The following is an 8534-nucleotide window of genomic DNA, read 5'->3' as shown; positions in this document are numbered from 1 at the left end:
ATTTTCCTGCTGACCCACCAGTGAGTTCTCCCCTGCCATGACCAGCATGTGCTCCCCAGGTCAGCCACTCACCAGGAACATCACCAGCAAAATAGCAAACAGATGTCATCCAAGATCATTCATAAATATTTGATAGCAGCCTGTGAGCCCTTTGGTGAAAGACAGAGACCTCAGCCCCGCTCCAAGCTAATTACTGAATGCCAACAAATGCTTCTAATTGGGTTGGTGGCAGTGACAATGGTACTGACAGCAGCAGAGAGAACAGCCTGCTGCTGGTGATTTGCTTTGCTGTGGATACCCCTGGTAATAAATGTAAATTGAGGGTGATGCACAGGACTTGGTGGAGAGCTTCTGTTCTGTCTTATTGAATTAACACAGAAAGCTGAGGAAGGATGGGGAGGTGAGGGATGCAGGGAACTGCTGAGAGGACACAGGCAGGAGTCACTTTGCCTTTGGTGTTTGCAGGCACCGTGGAGTGAGGAAGGGGATATTTTCCAGGGTATTTTCCAGGGTATTTTCCAGGGATCTAACCCATTTACTCTCTGATTGAACATCCTGAGCCGCCACGCTGCACGTGGTCAAACAGGGCATTTTCCAAAAGGGATCCTGCTGCAATCAGAGCACAAATCCCATTTTCTCAACTCTTTCCCAGTGACAGAGGTGTCAGCAAACAGGAGATATGAAATTCAGGGGGAGAGGGTGCAGGATTCCAAGAGGCTTCTGTTCCTGGGCTGCCTTGTGTTTGCCACACACCACTCGTTTCTCAGAGGCTGCAGCGCTGTCCCCATGTCACCAGGCATGATGTGACACTTGATTTGTTGCTGTTTCCAGAACATTTTGAGGTCTTTGTTTGAAAGGAGCTTTTATTAAACTTCCTGCATGCTAAGAACTGCCCAGAACTAATAAACAGGGTTTAGAGAAAGTGATTTGGGGACATGACAGCAGCTTGGTTCTGTGTGCTCTTGGGTGGGTGATCGAGTGTGTGTGTGCGTACAAGTGCCTGCAGCTCACAAATTCTCCTGAGAACCCCCTCCTTTTGGAAGCAAAAGACTCCTACATGAACATAAGGCTTGAAATGGCAATATTTGATATGTGAGCATTAATCCCTCTTCAAGCAGCCCGTTTGTTAAAGCCGGGCAAGTTTCATTTTTGAAGCCATTTCTCAAGATGTCATTATCCCCCTGCTGCAGCAGATTAGCGGATTGCTGGGAGGATGCAATTTGAGCTCAATTAATTCTGCTTCAAGTCCCAGTTCAGTGGTGCTAAATGGTTCTCAAGCCCTCTCACCAGGCTCTCCAGCACTGCCCTGCCTCAGGAATGCTGCCCTGGGACTGGTTTGTACCCCGTGCCAGGCACTGCTCCTGTTTGCACCATCACTCCCTCTTTTCTAGAGGACTTTTTTGCTTAGTTACTCAAACTTGTGTCCAGGGAGCAAACACCCAGCTGGTCTTGCAAAATACCTGTTGCTCTGATTTTTTAAGTTTTTCTAAGCCTTCTGATGTTTACATTCTTGTAACGAACTTTCTCACGCACTTTATTTAAATAACTTCTTGTTTTACATTCTTTTATAAAAGAAGAAAAAGTTGGTGGACTGTTGGTTTGTCCAGTGTCATTGGAGAGGTGGCACTGCCACCCTCCAATCCACTGGCACTTTTAGAAATCTATAAATGTTGGAGTCAGAAAATAAACTGCCCCTTTTTACCTTGGAAGGAGCAGCGAATCTGCATTGCATTATTTCGAGTCCTATAGTAACAAATACCAACCTCAGCATTCAGTTTTTCTTCATTTTTTTGGGTATCACTTCCCTTAACTCAGCGAAACCATTGGCACAGTCATTCCCACGTCTGCTGGGATACAGCGATGAGAGGGAACGGCAGAGCTAAGCAGATAAACTACAAAGCAGTGAAATAAAAGTCATCACTTCACAAGCAGGGCTTGGTTTGTTGTTTTTTATTCCTTGGGTAAGACTTTTCTTGACTGGCATAAGCAGGATTAAACCAGAGCACTGACTTAACCTGCCGTGCCCAGCGCCTGCGTGGGTTGGGTTTGTGTGAGTAGAAACTGGGGTCCTGTGAAGTGAAGATTCTGTAAATCACAGCTCGTTCTTCCAGGCAGGAATTGTCATTTCTTTCTATGTCTTTGCAAAACATGTCAAACTGGGCCTGGAGCCAAGACTACCCAAATCATTATTAATCCTGACCTAGTTTACAAACAGGTATCAAGTCCATTTCCTTGCTCCTGTCCTTCCTCTCTCCCCCTCCCTTGCTCTCCCTCTTGTGCTCACAAACACATACTGCACATCCTCTCTCCTGCTTCCAGCCAGCATCTCTTACAGTGAGCCCACCTTATTTATTTATTTATTTGTTTCATAGGAATTCAGACCTTGCCAGGATATTCGGGAGCCTCCCAGTCTGACATTCTCTGTTTGCACTGGGTGCTCCAGAGAGGAGAGCTGGGCTGCCACAAGGCCACTTAAAGCATCACCATCAGCATGAGCATGGAGCAGGTGACTCTTGTAGCTGCTTCATTTCTGAGCAGGGAGGATTTCTGAAATGCAGGCTGTCTGAAAGGGAAAGAGCTGGAGGGGATGGAGCTGTTTGCAGACATGCAGTGCACAGGGGGCTCCAGCACAGAGAGCTGAGCACCCGTGGGGGCTGCAGACCCATCACCCTCATTCTCCTCTCTCCAAACGCCCAAACTGCACTGTGGCAAATCCAGAGGGGTAAAACACTGGCACTGGTTGCCTGGAGAAGCTGTGGCTGCCCCATTGCTGGAGGAATCCAAGGCCAGGGTGGACTTGGGGCAACCTGGTCTAGAGGAAGGTGTCCCTGCCCATGGCACTGGATGATCTTTAAAAGTTCTTTCAACTCAAACTATTCTGTGATTGTAAAGAAATAAACTCTGAATTGTCAGGTGGGAGCAGAGAGCCCAAACAACAAAAGTGCTTGCCCTGAGCTCAGAGGCACCAGCTGAAATGCCTGTGTTGCTCTCTTCTTCCTTGCAGCCTTCTGGATGTCTGTGGCAGCTTCTCTGCTGCCACACACCTGCCCATGTCCTGTGGCATCACCAAACCCTGTGGCAGGCACGAAAATGCAGATGCTGGCACTTCCATGCCCTGAGCTTGATGCTGTCATTGACAACTGTGCCCACAAACCCTCAGAGCTGGTAATGCCCTGCACATGAGCCAAGGACAAGATTAGATATCCAAATTTTTCACACAGAGGGTGGTCAGGCACTGGAACAGGCTCCCCAGGGCAGCAGGCACAACACCATGCCTGACTTCAGAAGCATTTGGACAGCCATCTCAGGCACGTGGTGTGTCCTGCACAGGGCCAGGAGCTGGATGTGATGGTGCCTTCCAGCTCAGCACTCTCTGATTCTGTGACTGTTCCAAGCACTGGCGTTGCAGACGAGCCTCTCCAGCAAAAGGCAGAAAATGCAGCTCAGTGAGAAAGTCAGCTTCAAAGGGATTCCCCCGGCACATTCCAGACCTTCAGCCCATCAGACAGCAGCCTGGAAAAATACTTGGTCCCTAAAGGTCAGGAGGTGTCACAGCAGTGGCCCAGCTGGGGAGTGAAGGGCACAGCTGAGGGATGTGGCACAGGTGCCACAAACCAGCAGTGTCCCAGAACACCTCTGCTCCTTGTTGTCCTCTGCTTTCCCTGCCCTTTGTGTGAGCTGGGACACACAGCCTTGTCCTTGTCCCTGCTGCACGCCCACAGCTGCCAGAGAGACCCAGCCTGTGGAGCAGAGTGGGAGTGCTGATCCCTGTGAGGGACAGGGTGGCCTTGGGACAGATGCCACTGCCCTCCTGGTGGGTGTCTGGGTGCCATGGGGCTGCTGTGCTGAGCCTTGAGGGCTGGACCACAGCCTCATGGATCTATGTTAGGAGAAGTTTTATAGTTATTGTTTTATAGATGCATAGTTATGTTTTATCACTATTAAAAGGCAAATATGTATATATGTTGAGATGTTTTATAGATTTATAGTTATTGTTTTATAGATTTATAGTTATGTTTTATAGCAAGAGGAGAAGCAACTTCCAAAAATTGCAGCTCTGAGTCTCACTGCAGCTCAGGGCAAGGGCAGGAGCTGAAGAGACTCAGGGGGAGGGAGACAGGGGAAGAGCAGGTGGGGAGGAAGGTGCTTTTGGCAAGGAGAAAAGGAGCAGAACAATGGAATTTTTTCCATGGTTATTTGGGTTTTTTTTTTACAAATGGGAACTCCCTGTGAAGCATGGGCATACTCCTCAAGGATCTTTCCCAGTGGTGCAAATATCACTGGATATCCTACAATTAAAAAGATCATTACTGATTGCTAAACAAAACACACCTTTGCCTCGAGCCTGGCTGCTGCACCAGCCCTCCCTTCATGATGCTGCTGCTGGAATAGCAGAACTCCCCCAAACCCCTTAAACAGGGGGTTTTAACCCCTTAACTCCCCCAAACCCCTTAAACTGGAGTTCCAAATGGGTTCACCCAAGAGTGAGGATCAGCTTCACAGCATCATCCAGAAAGAAAAACTACCTGGCACATCTCTGGAGTGACTAGATCCCAAAAGGAAGGTGATTTCCTGATGCTGTGGGTCTGTCTGGTTTGTGCAGAAGCTCCAGGGGCAGTGGTGGCCAGCTGTGTCCCCACTGCTGGCTCAGTGAAACACTGGCCACGATTCTCATGCAAATGGCCAGGCTGCAAGAACAGATGTGAAACGTTTGTTTCTGTTCTTGCTGGCTTGTAAAGAAATAATGCAACTGGAATGGGGTTAAAAAGGGGGCCAAGCAGGGTGTGGAGGAGAAAGTTTATAACAATGGCTCTCCCTTGGTGGCCCAAAGTGATGGAGTTTATGTCAGGCTGTGCCAAATTCCTATCTCTAAGTGAATTGGACCAGCCCAGTCAGGCTTTGAGGTAGGGGCAATACACAAATATTATAAATATAGGGAAGTGTGGAAGCTGTGTCATGTCCAGTGTGGAGCCATCAATCACCCCCTTCCCGTCCTCAGTTTATAAAGTGGTTTTTGATGGTGCTTAGGCAGTTTACACCAGCTGTGTGGACAGGCTGGAAAGGCTGACTGCATGCTCCAAGTATTTCGTGTCTGCTCTTGGGGAGCAGCAGTGATGAGGTGCCCTGGCAGGTTTTGTTGATTTTAGCAGTCAGAAAGAAGTAAAATCCAATGAAGCAAAGGCAGCTGGAAAGCAGAGCTGACCTGATGGCACAGGGTGCCCATCACCTCCCTCTCCACTGCTCAGGCAGGGGATGGGGAAACCAGGCTGAGGAGAAAAAACCCCAGAGTGACACAGGGTGTGGTGATGCTCCATCCTCTCTGAGGTGCTCCTCAGCATGGCTCTGTAGTCACTGGGATGCCCATTCAGATATAAATGTGTTTTTAAATGAGTGTGAGGCTCTTTTTGTGTGAATATCCATGCAGAGAAACCCTTGAGGCAGCAGAGCCCTCAGTGAGAACACGCCTGAGGTGCAGAGGCTCAGAGCTCACACAGTGCAGCCACCTGGGTGTCCCCCACAGCTAAACACACACCCACACCTCTGCCTGGGCTCCTGAGTGCTTTGGAACACAAATATTTACACAGAGACAGGAGAATCCCTTGGCAGCACACATCCTGAGCTTCACTTTTCCCTTCTGTGTCCACGTGGATGCCTCTGGGCTGGGACACAAGCTCAGAGAGTGAAGGGGAACCTCAAAGCTGAGGTGTTCCCACCTTCAGCAGTGCCTGAGCCCTCCCACCACCCCTCTGAGAGCTCCCAGCAGGGAGAGAAGGGCTCCTGGGCAAATGTGGAGGCCAGGAAGGGAATAGAGAGAGTGGGAAGGGGCAAGGATGATGGGGGTGGTATAGGAATGTGCCCCCTGTTGATGGAGTGACAAAACTGTCCTTTGTCCCCTTAAAAAGGAGCTCCCCTGGTGTCTCTGCACATCCAGAGTGGTGTGCTGAGATCCCACAGGCAGGGTCTGCTTGTGCTCTCTGCAGCACTGAAGGTGTTTGGGAACAGCCACAGAGCTGAGGCTGCTGCTGCAGCTCAGTAATTACACACCCGGGGTGTGCTGAGCATCAAATTAGGCCGGAATTAACGCCGGGGTGCTGCGTTCCAACCGAGGGATGCTCAGCCCTGGGGCTGCCTCCAGCCCCTGGGGCACACTGGAGGTGGATCTCAGGGTCACACCGTGCTCTGGTTGTGTCCAGACCCCCTCCTGGAGGGGCAGTGGGCTCACACACAGGCTGGTGTGTGAGTGAATCCTGGCAGATGGGTGAGGACACCCTGCCAAACACCCAGCAGGGCAGCTTTCCCCTCCCTGGCAGGTTTTAGGTGTGTTTAGCATGGTTCTTGCCCCTGTTCAGCCATCCTCAGCCTCAGTGAGCTCTTCTCCCTGTGCTGGAGCCCAGGGCTGGCTGAGGGTGGGGTGCTGAGAGCACAGGATCCAGCCCAAACCCCTCAGGGTGCTGCAGGAAGCCCAAACTTCCCATACAAGGCAGGAGCGTGCATCTCTTGTTCCCCCTTCCTAAGAGCTAAGGCTGTGCTGCTGCTTTGCTTCCTTTTAAAGTGCTCTGCTGAGCCCAGCAGAGCTGTCACAGCCCAGCTGGGCTGGCACAGGGGCAGCAGCAGTGCCCCAAAAAAGGGGCACCCAGGCATCTGCCAGCTCTCTGCTGTATTGTATTTGTGGGGTTCCCAGACTGGAAGGAAGGGATGATGAATCTGACCCCATGTTCACAGCAGGCTAATTTATTATTTTAAGATACTGTATTAAGTATATAGTATCTTATTATAATATTAAGATATTATATTAAAGAACACTAAACTATACTAAAGAATACAGAAAGGATACTTACAGAAGGGTAAAAAGATAATAATGAAAACTCATGACTCTCTCCAGAGCCCTGACACAGTTTGGCACTGGTTGGCCAAAGAGTCAAAATAACTCATATGAAACCAATGAAACAATCACCTGTGGGTAAACAATCTCCAAACACATTCCACATGAGCACAACAAAGGAGAAGCAAATGAGATAATTATTGTTCTCATTTTTCTCTGAGGCTTCTCAGCTTCCCAGGAGAGAAATCCTGGGCAAAGGGATTTTCCAGAGAGTGTAAATGTGACACTGCTGCTGTGCTGGGGGGCACCACTGCCCCTCTCTCTGTGCTCACCCCACAGGCCTTGGTGTTTCCTGGGTGTTAAAACACCCCAGGAGCTCTCTGGGGCTCTGTTGCTGGGCCAGATGTTTCCAGCTGTGGTTTTATCCTTCCTGAGGGGAGTGGGGTGTTCCACAGGATGAAAAGAGCAAGGCATGAGCACCTCCACGTTCAACCTCCACGTGCACCATTGCTGTACAAAGGGCAGATTATCCCTAAAACCTGCTGGGAAGGGTTTTACACCCAGGCCCTCCCTGGTGCATCCCTGGCTGGTTTTTCCAGCCTTTTGGAAGCCTGGTTCAGCCCTCAGTGCTCTCCAAGCATGGCCTGACACCCAATTCAGTGCATTTAAAGACTGCCCTTAACTTCAGAGCTGCTTGGTCGAGGCTTCACAGAGAGACAAAGCATTTTATGGAGGAACAAAGGGAAGCTGGGAGTGAGCAACTCTCACCCCATGTAGGGCACACCTGTTCCCAGTGCAGTTGTTGGGGTCATTTTTTCCAGCTGGAATGTCCATCCTGGACTGGGGAAACCTTACCAAAGTATGTACCTTCATCCAAGCCAACCCCAGCCCACAAAACACACCACTTTCCCCAAAAGCACATTTTTAACAGAACCAAAACATTTTATTAACAGTTAGTAGCCAGCCTTCCCTGTGTGTTTAATGAAGAACCATAAATGCAGATTTAGGGTTTAATTTTCCTTGCATTGTTTTCATTGCCTGACTTGGGGTGGGTTTTTTTGGGGATTTTTTTTTAATGAGAATAATATTAAAAAGCACAAAAGGCCTGGAAGGTATTTATTGCTGTTCCAACCCATAGCCACTCACAACTGTATCAAACCCAGCACAAGGAAGCATGCAGAGCACAAATAAAACGAGGCACAAACAAAGGTAATAAAAGAGACAAGTATCTGTTTCAAAAGCACTGGAAAAGCAGCAGGAGTGTAACTACTTCATGTTCCAGATAATATAGCTGTCTGGAGTGATCCTCAGGAAGCTACACCAGGCAGCACTTTATGGGTTCCCCTCGGAGAGCTCTTGTAAATATTTGCCTGCAGTGGCTGAGGGCTGTTGGGAACATCCCAGGCTGCCAGCCCCACAACAACCCCAGAGCTCGGGGTGTCCTGAGCTCCCCCAGACCTTGCCAGGATATTCAGCAGCCTCCCAGTCAGAACAAGAAGACAGACAGAACAAGAGGACACAGTCTCCAGCTGTGCCAAGGGAGATAGAGGCTAGAATTAAGGAGGAAGTTTTTCACAGAAAGAGTGGTCAAATACTGGAATCATCTGCCCAGGGAGTGGTGGAGTCACCACCCCTGGATGTGTTTGAAAATAGACTGGATGTGGCACTGGGTGCCATGATCTAGTTGAGGTTGTACTCGATGATCTTGAAG

The sequence above is a fragment of the Pyrgilauda ruficollis genome, unplaced genomic scaffold (assembly GCF_017590135.1).
Source record: "Pyrgilauda ruficollis isolate IOZ18807 unplaced genomic scaffold, ASM1759013v1 scaffold136, whole genome shotgun sequence".
NCBI classification, from domain to species: Eukaryota; Metazoa; Chordata; class Aves; order Passeriformes; family Passeridae; genus Pyrgilauda; species Pyrgilauda ruficollis.
Note: the sequence above shows the minus strand (reverse complement) of the source record.